We start from the raw sequence: 6,000 nt of genomic DNA, 5'->3' as shown, positions 1-6,000 counted from the left end.
GTGCAATGTTTTCCTGGTTAAAAGCAGCTACTGTAGAATTTCTACAGTTTCATATTCATGACTTTCTGAAGATGCAGAAGCGACTCGACGGTCAGTCGGTCTCTCTCTCTCTTTTTTTTTTTTTACTGTCACTGAACAGGATACTCTTATCCCGCTCTGGCTTGGCTTGCCATACAGTTAGTTCGCACGCGCAGACAAGGCTCTCATCTCCCGCCCTCACTTTTAACCTTTAAAATGGTAGCAGGACAGAACAAACAACTACTAACAAAAGAGACACTTAGAAAAAGAAATATATCGACACACCTATGCTGAATAGATTAACTTCTACAATTACGTGTCACTCCAAGTCGCACAAGGCCCTTTGTTTCACACGGACCGGAAAGACGGTTTTCCCCCCTCTCTCTTAAAAACTCGATTACCCATAAGCGGTTCACGATAAGTCATCAGCTGATTCCTCACATGATTTTTTTTTTTTTTTACGATTTAAGTGTTGAAGCGGCTATGATTACTTAGCAGTGTGAAAATTGTTCAAAATATTAAGGTTTAGTAGGTGTCTCCGCATCTAATTTTGTAAAAGTCGTTTTACATGGAAGTCTACTCGACTTGGCTCTGAGTCTCGACAAACTGTGAAAGTAATAATAGTATAGGACAGGATCTTACTACCGGTAAGTTGCTTGCTAGCTGACACTGGGGAATGGTACACTGTCATTTTCGCTTGTAGTATTAAATACCCAAAAGCATAGGATTTCATACATACTGTTATGATGATTTCGGCTATGTAACGTCCACTTAGAAAACCAGATGCTGTTTGGCCGGGCCAATATAATATTTCATCAGGTATAGAGAAGTTGAATATACTTTTCCAAAACAAATTATGCATTATTGTGATTCATATCTGGATTATACTACACCTGTGTGTTTGGCCACTTTATTTATTTAATTTTTTTTTAGTCATTTTTAAAATCAGCATTGGGGGCTGGGGTTTTTTTTTAATTTTTTTTAATTATGGATGGATGGTAAAACGTTTCAACAGCTTTAGAGTGTTTGGCTGTCCCTGTGTCTGAAATCGCTCTCTCGTTTACTACTCCCTATATAGGGAATTACTATATCGAGGACTATATAGTGAGCTTATTGGTAAAATGAAAAAACGCTTTCGGACAGTCGTCCGTCGCGCTGATATTTACGTCATTACTGTCGCACAATTAAAACGTACCATAGCCGGCTGGTGGGTTTTCAAAAATAACAAATACATGCATGTATGTTTGTGATAAAAACATAATACTTAAAATAGTTCCCATATTAATCAACAAAGTACCTGCATCTTTCATTTTTTTAATCAAGGTTGAATACTTTCTTCTTTGCCGCTGCCTTTTAATTTGATTTCGGTGCGACCGCAATGCACGATTAATTTTCCTTCTTTAAATAAATATTTTCTACGGAGCCTCTAATGTGTGGATTAAAAAAAAAGTGCGCGCGTCGTCTGTTAGTTGAGTTTGATATCTTCCGGTACATTTCTGTACGTCCATTCTTCTGCCAGAAACCCTTCATCATATTTATGGAGTTCAGGATTATAAGTCTATCCTCATGCACAAGAGAAACCTTCAGATTAAAAAAAAAAAAACCCTCTTTAGGGACTCCATAATTTTCCACCTTATATGCACTGTAAAAATAATTGCGAATCTCAGCATCAGTTATCATGGTATTTGAGCAAGACCATTAACCTAGTTGAATTGGTAAAAGCAAGAGGTGGCGCAGTGATTAAAGTGCATATCACGGGTAAATTCAGGAGCAAGATCAATGTAATTCTATTTTATTAAACTTGGGTCAAATATCTGTCACATTTTGCATTTTGTGCAATTTTATTTTTTTACCTTGTGCAATACCAGAAAAATTCCGTTGAAATCAAGCCATTTGTTTCCGGTTTTGAGTGAACGCTGGCGCATTTGGCTGCCGGTACTCCTCAGTCCCGCATTTGTTTGATTATTATTTTTAGCATTTTACTTTCACGCTGTGTGTGTTTATTTTCCCTAATCTTCTTTGGAGATGGGTTTCTTATCTCGCGCTTCCTTGAATGTCATCTGCAAATACTTGCCTAAACAGTAACATTACCTGTTGAGCGGATTCCAGGACTACCTGTGTCAGATTTCCAACGCCCTCGGAAACCTGTTTGCTCTTGACATCCTAAGATAAGCCATCTGCTACTGCTGAAATCAGGATATAGACTGTGTACTGACTGGGGATTCATCTTATCTACCTGTCCGGACTTTAAAACAGGAGTTTACTGAACTGTTGGCCAAACTGATGGACTAGGCTACTACTAATGCTGACTACCCTGTATTACCTTGCGCGAGCCCTCTTAGGTGTGTCCGCCTTACGGTACCTGTTCTTTTGGGTAAGTCTCTTACTTGCTTGCTATGAGGGGAAGGTTTTTTTTTTTTGTTAGAATGAACTACTGCTCTCCATAGGGCTGGCTATTTCTGTTGCCTGCCCTCTGGAGTGTCAAATGGAGTATCGGCTAACGTGTTAAGGGCACAGGTGTCTGGCTAGCTGCTCTGTATGTAGCCTACATTTGCTTGCTTGGATGGTGCGTGCAACAGTGATTCTACTCTGGCTCCTTGTTTTTGATCTAAGCCACCTACACTGGCTTTACAGTGAGCCAAAACTTTCGCATCGGCTTTCCTGGGACTTCTCCATGGTGCTTAAATATTCGTCTGCCTATCTCCACTATTTGGGGAATAAAACATATAAGTTCCCTGACACCCTGCTTGCGCACAAACATCTTGGGTTCCTGCATCGGCCTATATATATATATATATATATATATATATATATATATATATATATATATATATATATATACACACACACACGGGCTCTGGATGGACGTTTGCTCGCCACCAACATCTAAACAACGTTGATTCGTTTTGGAGCTGGAATCATAACATCAAGCGGACTGTTGTTGAGAGGCGCTCTGTTGACTTTACGAACTTGTGTCCCATAAATTTCGTTAAAACTTCGCAGAATTGCCCTTCCTCAAGAAATGCGCAGTTTGCTTTATTAAATGTGTGATATCTCAATAAAAAAGCACCCTACATTAATGACTTGATCACTGATGTTGGCATAGCTATATTATGTTTAACTGAAACTTGGCAAGTACCAAATGATTTTCTGGCCTTAAATGAAGCTACTCATGTAGGATATATGGAGAAGCCACGTTTAACTGGGGGGGTGGTCTTGCTGTGATCTATCGCTCCAGTTATAGGATTGTATCTATGCCCTTGCAGGATTTTTCATCATTTGAATGTCTTGCTCTGAAGTTTACTGGTGGCCTACCTTTACTGCTTTTGCTCATTTACCGGCCTCCCAGAGTTTCCTCTGTTTTTATTAATGAATTGTCTGAGCTGCTTTCATCTGTCAGTGCTCTGTGTCCATCTATACTGGCGCTTGGTGATTTGAACATTCATGTTGACTCCGATAACTGTGATTTTGCTAAAAACTTTGTGGCTATCCTTGATTGTTTTGATTTTACCCAGCATGTAGATTTTCCCACCCACTCAAAGGGCCATATCTTAGATCTTGTTTGTACCTCTGGCATCACACCATCAAATTTATATTCCAGAGATTTCTGTGTTTCTGATCACATGGCTATTTCTTTTAATATTGCTGTCCCTGAGCGCCTCTATTGTAGGTGTGAATTTCGCACCATCACATACAGGAACACAAAAAACATAGTTACAGCTGATTTATTTGACACACTACGTCCTATTCTGACCACTAAATCATTAAACTCATCCCCTGAGGAGTTAGTCATGCTCTATAACTCTCACCTTGCTGACTCTCTCAATCACCTTGCCCCCCTGAAGACGCGTACTGTCTCTCTCACTCTGCTCCGTGGTTTACACCTGAGCTTCGTAAAATGAAGGCTGCTGGTCGGCAGCTGGAGAGACTTAGTCGTAAAACTGGCCTGACAGTTCATGCACTAGCATACAGTAACCATGTCTCTACCTACAAAGAGTCTCTAATTGATGCCAAGACCAGCTATTACACCACCATAATTTCCAGAGGCCAAGGAAACCCTAGAGCGCTTTTTTTCTACTGTAAACAAACTTCTTTTGCCTGCTAAAAACTTTCCTCTTACTCCTTCCACTGATCTTTGTTGTAAATTTCTTGAATTTTTCCAAAATAAAATCAACTCTATATACAAGCAGATCAAATCCGCTTCCATCACTCCCTCTAATGCACGGGCGATTGCTCTAAGACAACGAGGGAGGCTCAGCCTCCTCTAAAAATGACGAACATCGTGTAGGATGAATTGCGCTAGGCTTATGTTCTAGCCAACCTTATAACATTGCTATTTCAGATCCAGAATCATAGAAATATATGTGCTCAACCCAACTACAGTGCGAAATCATTCCGTTATAACTTTCCCCAGTTCGCCTAATGTGTGCGTGAGTTTTTTCCCCACTCGTGACAGCGCGATGCAGCCCAGCCTCAGTGGACTTCAATGGCATTTGGGAGCTATGTGCTTTTCAATATCAAAATGTAAGACGGTTATTGGACAAATACTGCGAAAACGCCCGCCCCACGGACTCCCAGCCTCACAGTGGGAGGGACATGGCAAAGCTTTCCGCGAGGAGACTGGTGATTGGTGAAAGCGGCCAGATATTTTCTTTGATTGACCGCTCGTTTCAAATATAGACAGGCAGCGGTGAATTTCAGTTCAGTCCCATGCGGATTCGCAAGTGGCGTGGTGTATTGTAAGAGATCGGCTTACATTTCGATTTCATTCATTACATACGGTTTCTACCAGCTTTTTTTAGTTTGTATATATTTTCATTGTAAATAAAGTGTAAATATAGTGTTGTCAAGTTTGCTATCTTAGTTCCAGAAATTTCGTTTATTTGAGTGACTGAACTTGAACTTGAGGGGGCTAGTCAGCTAGCAAGAAAGCTGCGCATGGATGCCAAGCATTGCTGATTTAATTTTGGCGAAGCCATTTGCCAGTCTTCCTTTCGAGGAAAAAATTAAAATTTAAAGAGCAGGGTAGACCAACGCCTCAAATTGACTTGGTGAAAAAGGTAGGGAATAATACTTGTTCCTTTCAGCTCTCCTGGTATGAGAAAGTGAATTGGCTAACAGCAAGTGACCCACATCAACAACAGTAAATAGGCTACTTTAGTAATATGTCATGGATGGACCAAAAATATAGAATCTATTTAAAATGTTTATGCTGAGTATATTGTATTGGAATATATATTTCTCTGGATATGAATTAAACACAGCTACAATTTGGAAAACATTTTTAAACAAAAACACAGCCAAGAACATTTCTACAGACCTGGATTAAAAGTGAAGGGCTATCAAAATTGTCAATAAAACATTTCTCAGTCAAAATAAGTAAAATATAGGGAAAGTGTCATTGAATGAAATGTGTGGCACCCAGCTCTATGCTTGGCTCCCCAAGGTCAGTGCTTGTGCCTATTCCAGAACACTCTGCTGTTACTGCTGAGGTTCCTGACAAAGAGCTGCTTTCAATAATGATCAATTTTTAAACAACATGCCACAATTTTAAAATATAAAATGTTAAAATATACCCCCCCAACACCACCATCATGTATATTGGACAGTAGGATAATGGGCCAAAAGAACCTGTTATTTCACAGTTTGTGACCCTGCCAACAATCAGCCAGATCAGAGGCAAGAGTATGGGCAAAATTTATGTTTTTTCATTTAAAATCTGGAAATATCATAACCGACCAGCCTCCCGTTTGAAAGACTACCAGCCGCCACTGCTCTAATGTCCCCTTTTCCTGTCCACCACCAGTTGGATCTTTCTCTGCTTTCTCATTAGTTGATGAGCAGTATGTCTTTGGCTTAGTATCTAAATCCAGGCCTACCACCTGCCTCCTCGACCCTATGCCCACCTCTTTGGTCAAGATTTGCCTGCCAGTTCTCTGTCCCCTGCTGGTTAAGATAATAAACTCGTCCCTTTCAACTGGA

General features: G+C 40.1%; 1 protein-coding gene across 4 annotated transcripts in view; it reads left to right on the top strand.

Moving 5' to 3' along the window:
• The first annotated feature begins 472 nt into the window (after positions 1–472).
• The window catches only part of mfsd11 (major facilitator superfamily domain containing 11), a 54,393-nt gene continuing 48,865 nt past the window's right edge, over positions 473–6,000 (top strand). For 2 of the 4 annotated variants that reach the window (XM_060901437.1, XM_060901439.1), the window contains exon 1: positions 473–665. The gene's annotated coding sequence lies outside the window, so the exon portion shown is untranslated. Of the gene's footprint in view, positions 666–1,926; positions 2,393–6,000 lie in introns of those variants that run through there. The other 2 variants (XM_060901438.1, XM_060901440.1) reach the window with 1 other exon arrangement.

This window comes from Neoarius graeffei, chromosome 20, assembly GCF_027579695.1.
Source record: "Neoarius graeffei isolate fNeoGra1 chromosome 20, fNeoGra1.pri, whole genome shotgun sequence".
In the NCBI taxonomy this organism is placed as follows: Eukaryota; Metazoa; Chordata; class Actinopteri; order Siluriformes; family Ariidae; genus Neoarius; species Neoarius graeffei.
Note: the sequence above shows the minus strand (reverse complement) of the source record. Positions and strands in the feature narration are given on the sequence as shown.